We start from the raw sequence: 15543 nt of genomic DNA, 5'->3' as shown, positions 1-15543 counted from the left end.
AATGAGAAGCATTCATCAATGAAAACAAAGCAGTAAAACAGAAACAATCTCCATCAGTAAAAGACTAAAAAGAGTTTAGAAAAATAACAGAAGGAATTATTTACCATAACTTATCTTGAGTTATGATTTTACATACCTAGGAAAATTATTAAGATAGGAAAACAGACAGACATCCAGAAAAAAGATTTATTTTTAATTACAGAAAAGAGCCATCATCTAGAGTCCTGAATAACAGGCAGAAACCTTACAAACTGTACTTCATTTCAAAGTGAAAATGTTGAGGAGGTTGTGATGTAGAGAGGCTGGAAGCCTGGCTTAATCCCTAGAGAAAATGCAATGTTTTCATTCACTGTAAGAATCTCCTTCAAATCCTGCTTGTGGGCAGTGGAACGCACTGTGATACTCTAAGATACTTTCCAGGACTGTGGCCTATGTTACACCTAGCACTGAAAAACCTATGGTAATTGAATTTCCTTTCCCATTTGAAGGCTATCCAATCACTTAACAGATCTCCTTGTCAATCTGATTTCATGCTACTCATTTTCTAGCTTTTACACTGTCCAAAATAATTTCTCCTCTTTTGTGATACTTATAACTTCAGAATATTAGAATAAAAAACTAAGCTGTATTAGTTTCAGCCAGATACCTGTACCTGTCAGGTCTCTAACGACTTTTTGGCTAACTCTTTCACATTTATGTCATTGTTCTGACAATGAGATGACTGAAATCAAGCATGGTTTTTCAGGTGGGATGACACAAAGGCCATCTGGAGAGAGGTTATCATCTTTTGTTCTGCTACCCAGTATTTCTGCGGACAGAAATACTGTACCACATCCCATTGCAAATACTCTTCTAAATTGATATTAATCACTCCCTTCAGCCTCCTCACATTAACACTCCAAAATTCTTTTTCAGATTAGTCACGATTTCTTTTTCCCCGTCTGCACTTAAACTTTTTTTTTCCTAATTGAAATACTGAAGAATATTTTCTAAATGAAAATATTGAAGAGGGCTATATCTGGGATAAAAATCTGCCTTCTCACTCCAAATAAGTCCCCCTCATCTTATCTGTAGTTGCCTGTTTATCCTTTTTCGTACTTCTTCAATCAACTTCAATCAATGCAGAGAATTTTTTTTATTACCTGAAGGATTTTTTTACTTGTATTCTTGCTCTCTTATGTTAATTCTACCATATTCAATGCAGAACTATGGTTTACAATAAAATATTTCTAGCCCAGAAAGTCACTGCTCCATTGAGATATCATATACATCTATGTGGGCAACCCAATTAAAGAATTAACACCAAATTTAAACTCATAATCTGTAGTCTCCCAGTTTTTCTTGCCTATTTTCCATATACTTTTAATTTATGTACATATGCATTGTAATACTTTCAGAATATCTGTTTTGTTTTTACTAACACCACTATATATTTCTATTGATGGCTTAGGGTTACCATTTAAATCACCAGCTTGAGTGAAAGAAAAGAATACCTTTATTTCCTTTCCTGGAAAATTTAAAGAGAGATTTAACATGCTTTGTAAGGTTTGAATTTGAAACTCAATACATCTGTCATTTAAGCAACTCCTATAGTTTTGATTCCAATGGAAAGCTATAAAAGATACAAGAGTCTAGACAAAAGCAAAATAAATGCACTTTTAAACATCACCCTGTTCTACAGGACAGTGTAACACAGACCATATACAATTATGAGTATAGCAAATGTCTAACATTTACTGCAGCATGCTATAACTAATTTTGTTAAAGACTCTGGCCATAAATTACATTATAACAGTAATTACATATCTCCTTATATTAATAGTTCCATAACATGCCTTTTACATAGAACTGTATGACAATATTAAACACATTTGGTATAAAGACTTCAAAAGTACAGATGAATAATTCACTTGAGACTTAATGTAAGATTTATTCGATCATTCCAGAGCATAGAGAACTCAGTATTGTTTCTTTAATTCAGACACTTTCAGATAAGTGTACTGCTCTTAGTTCTAAATGATAAATTGATTGTATAGAACTTATAAATCACAGACATTTCACACCTGAAGAGAAAAAAGTGCAAGCACAGCACTTCAAAATTGCTGTGTCATCTTTAGTCCTTAATTACACACCTCTTCCTACAGCCTTAGTAAATTATTTCAGAGATTTCCAATATTCTCGTATTTCCCAGTTTTCCTGTAAAATATTCTAAATAATAATATAATACTTCATCCAAAAAAACAGAGGAAAAATATTAAACTTTACACTTCCTTACTCTCAGAGTAAGGAATAAGGGGGCAGACAGGTTGAAGAGGGAGGAGGGAAGCCTTAAAAATGGGAAATAATTTTAAATTTAAAAAAAATTAAAATCTGTAATAGCAAAATTTTTTCTTTTGAAAGTAAAAATAACAGGCCTGCCCCATAGCTACTATAAATAAAAGATGGCTATATGAATTCAATACAGCTATGTTGATCTGTACTAGAAGAGCATCCTGCTCTTAGAAATTGCATTCAAGAGCTTATAATAGAGAATCCAATCTCACATGGTACTACTTTATATGAGTTTCCTTAAGTACCAGTGGTAAAAAGTAGGGAAAAAAAACATAGCAGCAGAGCTTAAACAGTTAGGCAGTAATTAATCAGAAATAATAATACCCCTTCTATTGGAAAGTTTCCTTTTAGCTCCCTGGTTATAGAGGCCATCTATATTCATATATAAGGGAGAGTGTAATGACTTTACATGAAAGAAAAGCTTTGCAGAAGGATAACATATCTCCCTGCCCCCTTTTTTTAAAGATGTCTTTTTTTAATAATTCTAAATTAACATATGGTCAATGTACATAGGTTTATATCAATTAAGAGTTGAAGTGTTCAAAATGTTGTTCATCAAAGAACTAAGATCCTTGTTACTATGAGATGTAATTTAATATATGCATTATAGCTGCACGAAAGACAATGCACATATTGAGTTTCACCATTAGTTACTGCAGGCCAGACACAGTCTTTCTACGTATAAACTATCAAAGCACCACTAAACTTAAACTGAAATGTTAAACGCAGCAACTTGGATGTCTTTAATCAACATCTGCTGAACAGTTTAGATTTTCTATAGCAGCAAAGGTAACACAGCAATGCTTTTATATAAATGTCTGAATAGGAAGTAGAAATAATCTGAACTAGTTCTGTGTTTAAGTTTGCTTTTGGTACGAGGAAATGTCCTTTTTTTTAATCTTTCACTGAATCTCCTTTATCATGTATCTCCTAAAAAACAGCAGGTTTGTATGTATAACTTAGCCGCATTCTAATATCAACTATAAAAAAAAAAAAAGGAAAATTATTATACAGTAGATCTATGACACAGTAATACTTTCTTCCCCAACCCAGTTTTTCATTAGGTCACTGATGCCTGGGATTTATTAATCAATGTAGCCCTCCTTATTCATTTGGCTTTCTCAATTTTTTTTTAATTTATTGTAAGAGCCTTGATGAAAGGATCTATGAAGAACACACATTGTCCATTTGGCAATTACAGGAAAATCCACCGCAATATCCTGAAGATGCATTTGGAGGTCATCTGCTATTGCATTGTCAGTGACACTGACCTCATACTATAGCAAAACTGATAACACACTTGTACTATTTTTTCTCTGATGTATATTTCTTTGCTTTTCATACCAGATATTTAAAAGTTTATCTTAATGACATAGGATGGTGAGAAGTTTCAGCAACTGTCAGATGCAGTTGTCTCTCCCATGGTATTAAGCCCTTGGAGCTCCATGTCCACTTCTGTTACTCCCTGAGACATGCCCCTCTCCATGGTGGAGCTTGACAGACACTAGATAAAACCTTCAGAAGAGTGGTGAGTTAGGAGCTTTCAGTTAAGAACACTTTGAAGTCCTTTAGAGATGATGACTATATCAAAATATATTACACAGATTGACGACTATATCTCTGTAGCTCTGCACGCATTAGAATTATTATAGAACTTAATTTTTGTCAGGCTTTCTCCTCAAGAACATGCACTTAACTTTAACTGTAAAATTCTTTTTAAAAGCTTGAGCGTTGCTTAACAATGAAACTACAACAGTCTGACAACACTTCCATTTTCAGTGTCTCCCATTCAGAAGATGATAGCTACTACTAATGGTCTGGACTTTTTAAATGATTGAATGATGGCCAGCTCAATGCTAAAAAACTGTCAGACACAGAGAAAAGCTTATTCCAGAACTAAGCATATATATATAAATAGGTTATTTTCTACTGCTCTACTCAGAGAATTTTTATTTTAGCATTAGTACAAAAAGTTAATCAGGTAGTCTATGAGTGCTAATAAGGTATTCTGTAAATAGTATATTAAAACTTAAACAAAACCAAGCAAATCTTCCTGTTCTGTTCCTGTGCCTTTTTGTGGTTTGGGATTTTTTTTAACAGGTTTTGCAGCAGAACATTTAAGGCACAGTGATAACCAGTGACTGCAGCACTGTCTATCCTCCTCCCACCCAGACACCCTCCCCCCACATAAAAACAGATTTAGCCCTTACTGAGATAATATGTCCTGCAGCATGAATTGTAGCACAGTTCTCAATAAGAAGATGATACATTTGCCAGCATTAAACACTGCTGTCAGCATTACTGTATGCCCAAAGAAGAAGAAATGCTCCTGCCTTGCCAAGGGGAGGCAATTCACAAGGATGATGGTATGAATTGGTTCATTTTGCTGCCCCGCCTGCAGCTAGCTGTCTATGAGGTGGCTCTTCTTCCCCCTCCCCAAAGTTGGAATGATTTATAGGGACTCAGGAAAGGCGTTGCAATTCATACGTTTCAAGGCAGAGGCTGAATTATATTACATTTCATAAAATGACAGTATACAAAAATTAGTAACAATTAAAGAGTGCTAACTGAAAATTGCTGAACATGTAAAATGTCATGCAAGGAATCATGTTTTGTAAATCTAACACAACTTACAATACTAGCTCCCATGGATAGTTCACAGGGATGATCTCTTTTACAACTAAATTAGCAAACTCCTGTTTTCTATTACCTTACTATGTAGTCTAGATTCCATACTTTGAAGCTCTTCACATTTGTTCAGCTGCTTACTATCACATCCACCTCCTGACACGCAAAAAAATCTGAAACTCTCAAAAGTCATGGATTTTTTTTTTCTTAAATAAACAATCAAATCAAGCTATTTATGGCTCCCATGACAGCAACAACAAAAATCCAGACTTAACCATAGATTAAGATTTTGGGATAGGTCACAGCATGTATTTCACTCAAATTTAAAATGTGCTTTTACATACTCTCAATCCTGTCTATCAACAAGCAGCTGCATTAAGACAAATAGTTTACAAAATCATGTGGCCCTTTAGCAGCTTCTCACCCTCATTCAAGATCAGCAGTAGGCACTACAGAGAGCAATGTATAGAAGTTCCCATGGTGTACAGTCACTTTGGCATGGGGTTAAACAAAGAGCAATAAAGGACTCTGTGCCTGTCTAGGGACATGAATGGAGATTTCTGCTGTCAAATCAAGGCATCTCTTAGGTAATAAATATAGTGGGCCTGATTTTTCTCCCAGATAAATAAGGGTTTACACTAGCGTAATTACCTTTAGTAAATTTACTGCAGATTTATTCCTAAGTGAATGGCAAATAGGCCCAATATTTCTTTCATATATAAAAGATTACGCAATGTTATGCTTTTTTTCTTTTTACTTTCCAAGAACTGCTTTACTCCATTCTTTTTATCTCACTTTGATCTTAGCACTGTGCCTGGCTAGGCGTCAAAAATTAAAGTCAGGTGTGCTAGAAGGAAGTGAATTAGATTCAGATTCCATTCTAAAGTTGTATTTATTCTACTCATATTCAAACATACCACTGCTGATTCTACCACCAAGAAATACATACTATTTGGCAACAAGAAAATTATCAAAGCAATCTGACCAAATTGGCACCACTAGCTCTGACTACATCTGGTAACAATAATATGAAGGGAGAAGTATGAAGATAACAATTCTCATTTATTGTTACCATTAAACTTATCTGCATGCATACTCTTAAGTCTTTGAACTTCATGCTTTCATAAAGCCAATAAGAGCTCCACTCAAAGGTGAGGGGTGATGCTTTTCCAAAAGTGATAAAATATCCAATTTACTAAGGTATTAGAGTCTCTAGTCACAGACTGCTCAGTCAGACAGACAGCAATGGAATACCACCAGGAAAGCATGACTGCCAACATCAAGGAGCTCCAGCAATGTATAAATAAGGTGTTTGATTCTATGCCAACAAAGGAGTAGAAATTCAATATACTACAAAATTGGTAAAAACCAACTGCTAATGCATAACTCTACTTTTTATATTTATTAGAGAATGTTTCTTTTTATTTCAAGGTATAACAAATTTGGATATACATTAGGTCAAGTAGCAGATCAGCTGAAACTGCCTATCCCAGCAAGGAGATGAACAAGGGCAGTGGGATCTACTTTCTTATTTTAGGATAAGGTCAGGATGGTTTATCACATTAACAAGTTATTCAATTACTACATTGCTAAATATTTCATGCATCAGACTATGACAAAAACATTAATCTCTCAGTCAAAATAGGCTCAAAATCATACATAAAATGTACCATTTCTGAATCACTCAAGATTTAAAATTGTCTTCTCATGGATTTTACTGCCTATAATTAACAAGCTGATGAACTTATTTTCCTAGGAACCATTTCATAAAACTATGATTCACAATTTTGTAGCAATTTTTAGCTAAAATATGCTAAAAAGGAATAAAGATCATTAATAAAAACCTGGTAGAAACATGTTTGAAACAGTGTACTATAACCATGATACAGAATCATAAGGATCATTTATTTAGATTCAAAATTTATCATTATACTTTGCATACAGGCAATCTTAGTAAACTTTGAACTGTGTCTGAGACTTAGTTTTAATACACCAAATTCCAGTATGAATGGTGCCCTAGTTCAAATGAAAACAAATAAATAATATCCAAATACTTTGTTTGCTCAGTTTTGTAAATAACATCCTCACTTTATCTGAGCACGAAGTAATTACAGCATTAACAAAAATCTCCCCAAACTAGTAGCATCAACAGTTGCTCCCGCTATGCATGTAGCAATAAGAAATATATATAACATCTCCAAATACACTAGCCTGACAGGATGCACAGTTCCCAGCTTCACAAAGGATTATGTTGAAGGTGACAACTTCAGTATACCAAAGGAAAAAGATGCGAGTTAAACATCTCTACCAATATTGGTGTAATCACAGTTATGCCATGTAACAAAATATGATATACAGAATAAAACAACTGCTGCTTTCCTTAAAGTATTACTTGGCAACACATTCCCAGCTTGCCATCTTCTATATTCTGAAGCTAGAGCTATGCTTTTAACATACATGTATTTATGCTACTGCAGAATGTGTCTAAAATGGTAATCTAATCCAGTGGGCCTAAATTTTGGAGTCTGGCAGAGAGTACTTCCTATACTCAGTTACAAAATACACAGAGAAATGGCTGCTGATTCAGAGAGGCAGCTGCAGCATGTTCCTGTGAATCCCCCTTTTCAATGTTTGTGTCAGTCAGAAAAGGTGAGAAGCTGCCCAACCTCCTTCCTCCCTCCCACAGGTCACCTAGAGCGTGGAGCTTGAAAGAGCTTTCAAGAAAAAAGATTAGCATGTAAATAAGACATACAAGCCTTTTGGGTTTGTGCAAAACTTTGTTCCATGGGCTACTTTTTGAAGGATCTGATTTTGTGTCATTTAAATGAGTTGTCAAGGATTGAATGATAAACAGATGGCAGGTATAAAACCAGCTTAATTTGTCATGTTCAGACAGTTAGGAAATAGTTGGGCTGCCATTCAAAGATGCAGTTCTAAGAGCAGTGAATCACATCATACGCTCTTTCCTCTCAGTCAGCAGATGAAAATCCAAAAAAAAGTCATGCCGGCAGGATATCTCTCTAATGTAAAATTATTCTCAATTACATTTATAACTCTGTCCCTTATCATTTTTAATTCCAATCAGCAGACTTTTATCACATTTCTTGGAAGACTGTTTCACAGAAAAATATATTTCTTCTCTTAAGCAATTCCGATTCTCCCTCAATTCTTTTTTGGATATACAGGTAGTCATCCATTTCCCTAAATAATCCCTTTGTGTTCTTCTGCACCTCCCAAATATGACGACTTCTACTTTATTTTTGTCCAGTCACATTATACATAATTTAGCTCTTTCACACTTCAAAAGAAATTTCCTCCAACTCTATTGAAAAGAAAATATTACTCTTCACAGCTTAAAATTCCCAGCATGTGAGTTGGCTGCTTCCTCAGCATGAATAAAACTTAGGATCTTATTTAAAGATAACTTTGTTAATTAGTATTGACATTTCAGAGCCGAATGGCAGCTTCCTTCTTCACACTAGCAGTATGAAACCCTTATGTAAGTATCTCATTAAGCTCAGTCCTACTTTGCAAATGCCATACTGTTTTTAAGAGCACTTCTGTATGCTACGTACAACCTGAGTCTTGAACTATACAATTCTCTTCATTTGAGCTGCATGTGAAGAACCCTCTCAAAACTAGCCAGCATAACTTGATCTAAAATAACTTATGTTACTTACACTTAAGGATTTATCTTTAAAATTCTAAATACGTGTGATCTACACATATATATCTTCTATTTCCCAAAAAGTGATTTTTTTATCTCTCATTTATATATTGTACTACATCATATTTTAGATCTTACAACTGATTGCCTCCTTTCTGTATATATAACTGCATTTAGAAAGTTAATAATGTATTATTTTAAAAGTATGTAGTATCATACTACTGTGCTAAAAACTACACAAACATAAATATATAACAGTATCTCTTCAAAGCACTTATTACTTATTTCAGCCTATTTCTTTAAATAACTACTATTTTTTTCACTTCCGCTAACAATCTCTTACCCTATAGCTCCCAAATGAATTAAATGATGTATCCAAAATGCTCAGTTTTCCATTGGTGGCATACAAAGGCAGCCAAATTATTTTTAACTTTTAGGATTTTAAAATACAAACATGCAAACAAACAGGTTCCTTTGTTACCTGTTCAGAGATGTATATTATTGGTACATAAACCAGACTAATTTGACCAACTGCAGTTTGACTCTGTTTCTTGTAAAACTTCATACACGTTGCTTCTTGTAATATTTTCTGACAAGTGAAGGCCATCCCAAAGACTAGATGCTTCCCCCTTATATTGCAGGAATAATTACTGTAAACTAAGACATGCTTGCAGTTTCAGCTACTTATACTGAAACCTAATGATGCTTCTGAATTCTTCCAAACACCTGGTACCAAACATCTCCAGCCATTTCATTAATTTGTCAGCTGCTGTTGATAAAGAGGAGACCTGCTTAGACATGGTTATTATGAGCGGATCTCCAAACAACTTTAACACCAAGACCAAGTGCAGTCAACATTTCTTCACTTACTTGTATTGATTTACAATATGCCTGATATTCAAAAATTACCATGTTTACAGAACTGGCATTAGATAAAACAGTTTTTAGATTTTGTAATCTCATGAAACTTCACTTGAGGAATTCAGTTATTTTCTCCTATAAAGAGAAGTGTTTTCTTTCAAATAGGTCAGTAAGCAGAAGTGTGTAATCCAACCATACTCCTTTTGAAATGTAGACTTGAACAAAAGCAGCAGTAGCAAGCAGGTCATTGGCAATGGTGGGGAACACAAAAATGCGGGGCTTCTAGCTTCAGTGGGTAGCAAATTCATTGGAAAAGACAGTAGATTCAATCACAGACTGGAAAACTTTATAATGATCATGGATTTCAAGGTGCAAGGACTTACCTAAACTCATAGCTATGGTTTTAAGCTGGATGATTATTCAGGTTGGCTTCATTAAGTGAACCTACGTTAAGTCACATATTTCCAGTGACCTTTTATAACCTGTGCAGAATCATGGAGGATCCATTTTTTTAACAATGTATTGAGATCAATAACACCACCACCCTGGATGAACAATTGGCTATATTTAGTTCAATCTCACTTCCAGACTGCCTTATCTGAATAACATAACATGATTTGGCAAAGCTGCAAGCATAAGCAGCCAACAAAGTACAATTTTCTAATACTCAGTACACTGAAAGCTGTATCCTTAAAGTGGGCATATATTACTAAAAGAAACATTTCTTAACATAATACACAAGTCAATAGTCACCACACCAGCTTTGAAACATCAAAACTTTCATGTTACACCAGAATGACGCCCTAATTTTTTTTCTAACTACACTGGTAATCTGCAGTCACAGAACAACTAATTAGTTCAAAATTTGTTGTCTCACTCCAGAAATACAACAGAACTCTGATTTGGTAATTGCAAACCGCAGTTCACATAACAGTCTATTTATAGTGTTCTGATAGAATTTGACAAAATTAATAATAATGTCCTTCATCATGCCCATCATGACCCTTTCACAGGATTATGAAAATGTGCTCCCAACTGATTAAACCATGAAAAAAAAAAAATCAAAGGCATCTTCTATCAGCAATGTGCTTGCACTTTCTACTTGTTAAGATCAAATGAAAGAAATTGGTCTCTCAGGTCCTCCTGGACCATTCTGGATTCAGAAGTTTCAATTTCAGTGGTGCTCTCAGTTGCAATGCCTGCATCAAGCAATAATATTGATGCAAATTTCTAAGCGCAAGAGTAGGACTCATTTGTTTACGCTAATATACTCCTAATCTGACTGTATGTAAATTCCCTCTTTTTTAGATGACAGCTAACAGTAATGCATACAATTAATTGTACAACACATTTTAATTTAACCTGAACTGGGCAATATCACTTAGTGTGCACAGCCCAGCCACTCCAAGTACAGATTCCAATTATTACATGAGAGCTAAGACTTTATGACATTTCCTACAAATGCTAATTAGCTGGTAGGTTAGGGCCCTCAGTCATGTAGCACTTCATCAATCACAAAGCTTAAACTATTAAAGATAGAAACTGTAACATTTTACATGAAAAGTTATGTTGCAAGTCAAAGTAGAATATTATATTAGCCCCCTTTACATGGTGTTCTTTTATAGTAGTCCCCACAAAAGAATTTCCACAAGCTGTTGTCCTAATATGATCCAGGTCTACATCCCCTATGCTGTTCTTGTCTCAACAGCTACTGTTTTCAGCACCGAGACTGATACTTCAGAGTATGTAATTGTTTTTTTAAAAAAATCTACAGATTCTTAGAGGATAAAACACACCAGGTATAGCCACTGTATGAAAGAGAAAATTTGGGAGGAAAGAGGGACACGAAAGAATTATCATCCAGTTCAGCACTTCTACCCTTCAGCCTACAACTTGGCCATATTCATAGAACTTGCATGTTCTAGTAAGAAATACATAAAGATTTCTGAGGTCTGCCCCTCTGCATGCTAAACTGACAGATATGAGGTGTAAGACTAGCTTTGCCAGGTTAAACAAGGCTATTAAAACAGCATACCCAACTTTACTGGCACTAAAATGGAACAGTGGTGCCAAAGATTCTAAAAGAAAGAAATATTAAGTAATATAGCACCTCTGACATTGACATGAGTTTATTATTACTCCATGCCAATCTGCCTTGATCCAAATCCTCTAAATGCATGCTGTTCCAGTGCTGGGCCTCCCTTAAACCTGCAAATCATACTGAATAGTGTAGCAATTTTTCAATTTGGTCAAAAATTACACCAAAACCACTGCATGGAAGGACAATGCATCATTAGTTCATTATCTAGCCCATTACTTCTTTCTGCAACATGTTGCCTTAAGTGTGTTCCTATGTCACCTCTTGGGACTCACCACAGCTGTTTTGTTGCCAATGTTGTTGTTTCTTCAACACCTTTGGTAGGGAGCCCTCAACAGAACCTGTCCTGTTCTCCAAGTATAACAGCTCTCCAGAAAGAAGAAGAAACAGCTCCAACTTTGACAGGGAGCTTTTCTGGTTTTGGTTTGGTTTCCTCTGTATTTTTCAACATGGCAGATAACAGTAATGTGCACAAGAGAAAGAATATAGAATTAGAAATTGCATCTTTCCAGGTTACATATTCCTTCCTACTCAGTTTCAGCTTATCAGTGACAAAAATATTTTTAAGCACTATATACAAATTCTTCCTTCTTCAATTACTTGAATACAACCATTAAAATGAATATTATTTTAGGCTGAGTGAAGCACTTCAGCCTGAGCGGAGAGAGATGTAGCCATCTATCTTGCATCAGCAAATGAAGGCACTAAAATAACTGGTTATTCACAAGTCCTTATATCAAAAGTAAATGCATAGTAAAAATGCATAGATATAAAATTTGGCACTGCACAGAAAAAAGAAAATGGAGACAAGCATTATAATATTACAGTCAGAAGAATCTAATGTCTAGAGAGAACTTAGGAAGAAGAACTAGAAGCAATTTCTTCACTTGCAGAAGGGTTTTCATGAGAGTAAGACAGCAACCAGGGCAAAGTCCTGAAAGAAGGTATGTAAAGGCAGGACAATCCACTTGCAGGCCCAGTAATTGTTTCACCTCCTAAGTGTCATATGAAATGGTCCATGTTGCTTTCCACCCACTGAATTCTCCACATATATGTGCACAATGAGAACAAATTAATTTCTAAATGCTCAGCAGGCAAATGTCTGGCTGTCATCACTTGAAGTGAAAATAATAGTGGAAGAAGTGGCCTAAAGGTCAGAAGGAGAAGATGAGCAAAAACTGGAGGAATGCAAAAGGCACGTGCAATTCAGCAAGGATTAAAGGATAAAATCATAATTAGATTCAAGTAAAGGATAAAATTACTGCAATCAATATATATGAAATATTTTTCCATCAAAATTTATTCTTATATATGGTTGCTATTGGAAAGGTATGTTGTCAAAACTGGAAAGAAAAGAGGTACATCACACGATCTTTTTCTTAAAGCACAGCATCCACTACTAGAGTAACTGAAAATCCCTGAAAAGTGACTGTTCAAAAATTTTACAATAAGAATACTACAGCACTAGGAATTACTACTATACATAGTCCAACATATTTCTGAAATAACACATGACTGAATGAACAATCTGCCTATGGTCAAAAAGGAGCTGTGCTCCCTTTGTCTTTGACAGAACATAAAGACTCTATGAAGTATGAATGCCCTAGAACATGTAACTTCATGTAGTGAGGATAAAATTATCTAAACCAGAAAGGCACTAGTGCCAGGAAAGCTTCTTGAAAAAAAGTAGACAGACACTGAACATCTTCCTTTCTACATGCAAGTGTTGTGGTCCAGAGATGAGATTGCATCTGCTGCCAAGGATGCTGGAATGCTCAAGGAGACTAACCATGAGAAGTTATGATCTAATATGCACTGCCAAAATGAAGTTGAACACTTGGATTAACTAGGCAAGTAGATTACTATTTTTTTCCAGATGAATTTAGAAGCCTGGATTTCCATTGGTGACATACAAAATTTTCTACTTTGGAATTGTACACCAGGCACATGAAAAGTGAACAGCGAAAGCCTCCTTTATAGTATCATACTCTCGATTTATTTAAATAGCAGGGGTGAGTAGAACAGGATGATATTTCAATCAAATTTTTCTCTAGTCAAATTATCTGTGAGTGAATTTATCTCCAAACATATCAGAAGTGAGGCACAAGTAAAATAATATCCAAAGCTGAAAATGTGACCTGAGGGTAATTTTAAAAATGTGTTTTCCAAATATGATCTTCTTTTCCTATAAACAAAATAATGGTGTGACAATGATCTGATATTAGCATTTTGGGGCATGCTAACATCTACATATTAAGATAATGTGGTTATTAAAAATGCTCAGAGAACCAAATTACACATAGCTTTCACGTGATGTAAATGAACTATTTTTCTCTTTTTTTTTTAAAGTAATCATCATCATTCATTCTTCTCTAAGTAAGCCCAGTATTTGGCCCATAGCAGAAAAACTGAACTTCAGAAGGCCCCTCATGAAGCATATTTACTAGAATAAAAACCTCAAAAAAAAATTCAGATGCTACTTCCAATTTTAAAGAACCAATTTAGTACTAACTCTGATTTTGCACCTAGTAGTTCACAGGATTTATCACACTGTATACTAGAGCTTACAAGGCTATAACATGTGTTTACTCTATGATTTAGTGAAGAGAGATAGTGCAGTTTGAGAGTGATTGTTTTCATTAAGAAGCAGGTGCAAAAAAGGCAAGACAATCTGCAAGCCCTAATAAAATATCCATGATGTATTAAAAACAGAAAAACATACTATATTGCATATTTCTGAGCACATAGCCATGACAGATAGTGCTGACAGCTCTGTGATATGTTGTATTTATCACACAATTTTGATCACTGAATCCAGATTCCTCCTACTGATGCATCTCCTCAAGATCTAAATACAAGACCAGCTGTAAATTGTTGCTTTGTTTGGGGTTTTTTAATAATAGAAACCATGAGAAAAGATGCATTCTTTTCTTCAAAATTCTCAAGTGATGTCCAAAACTAATTAGCATTCAGCACAGGACAAAAGGCTTGAGGTTTGCTATCTTTACATCATTGTAAGCATTGCTAACAAGGCAAATATTTAGAAATAAGATTTAAGTGGATGAGTACCTATACTCCAGTTTTGATAGGCCTTATTTCCTGGGCCTGAAAAAGCAGTCTTCTCATTTTCTCAAAAATAAGGAGTTGGCTTTTTAAACACTGTAGTTAACCAATGGTAGACAGAAGCACAGCTAGACTATGTGAGCTGTATGACTATATGAATCCTGGAGGAAAACCACAGTAACATGGACTACCTACATAATAACAGAGAGTAAGGAGTAGACATTCTTTGAGTGGCTGTAAAAGGAGGGGAGAAGTAATAGTAAACTGTATCTGATGTCAAGAACTTTTTCTCCATTCATCTGTATGCTCACAAGTGCATCTATATATGAAAAAGAGTGATACGCACAACATACCTGCTAGCATAAACATTTCTGTGAGTGTAAGAAAAAGTATATGGTAAATAAACACTCTACTACTGTATGCAGAACCCTTGAAGATCTGCCTTTCCAGGAAATTCCCTCCCCACTCCCCCAAGTGGAAACTATAATGATTAAATCCAACTTCCCAAAGAAAGTAAATGCAGTTAGCTAAATTTGTGGAAAATTAAAAATAAGACTAATAAGGCTGTTCAGAGCAAGCCTCCCTTCTTAATGTCTTTCGCTCACAGAAAAAGCAGATAATCGGCTTAATTTAGGTTCCTTCCTTCCTCCCCTCTTCCCCCCCACCAAAAAAGTCTTTAAAATAAAAAAGCAGTATCCTATCTTTTAGCAGTCCCACATGTTTTATTTTACATTATTTGGAAAGAGTAGTAATAGTAATCCGTGTTAGTAAGGATAATGGAATCCCTTATGTTGAGGAATAAGAAGTTTTGTCAGAGTTTTTAGGACTTTCATTTAACTCCAATAATTTTGCAGAAGCTGCAGCACTTAATGTTTTTGTGATATAATATAATTAA

At 34.9% G+C, this 15543-nt stretch overlaps 1 protein-coding gene across 1 annotated transcript in view; it reads right to left on the bottom strand.

The window, feature by feature from the left end:
• Positions 1–15543, bottom strand: part of ERC2 (ELKS/RAB6-interacting/CAST family member 2) — a 393279-nt gene that overhangs the window by 192245 nt on the left and 185491 nt on the right. The gene's annotated exons all lie outside the window — the stretch shown is intronic.

This window comes from Haliaeetus leucocephalus, unplaced genomic scaffold (genome assembly GCF_000737465.1).
Source record: "Haliaeetus leucocephalus isolate CR32 unplaced genomic scaffold, Haliaeetus_leucocephalus-4.0 Scaffold2, whole genome shotgun sequence".
In the NCBI taxonomy this organism is placed as follows: domain Eukaryota; kingdom Metazoa; phylum Chordata; class Aves; order Accipitriformes; family Accipitridae; genus Haliaeetus; species Haliaeetus leucocephalus.
The sequence above is the reverse complement of the archived record's forward strand: the minus strand, read 5'-3'. Positions and strand labels throughout refer to the sequence as shown.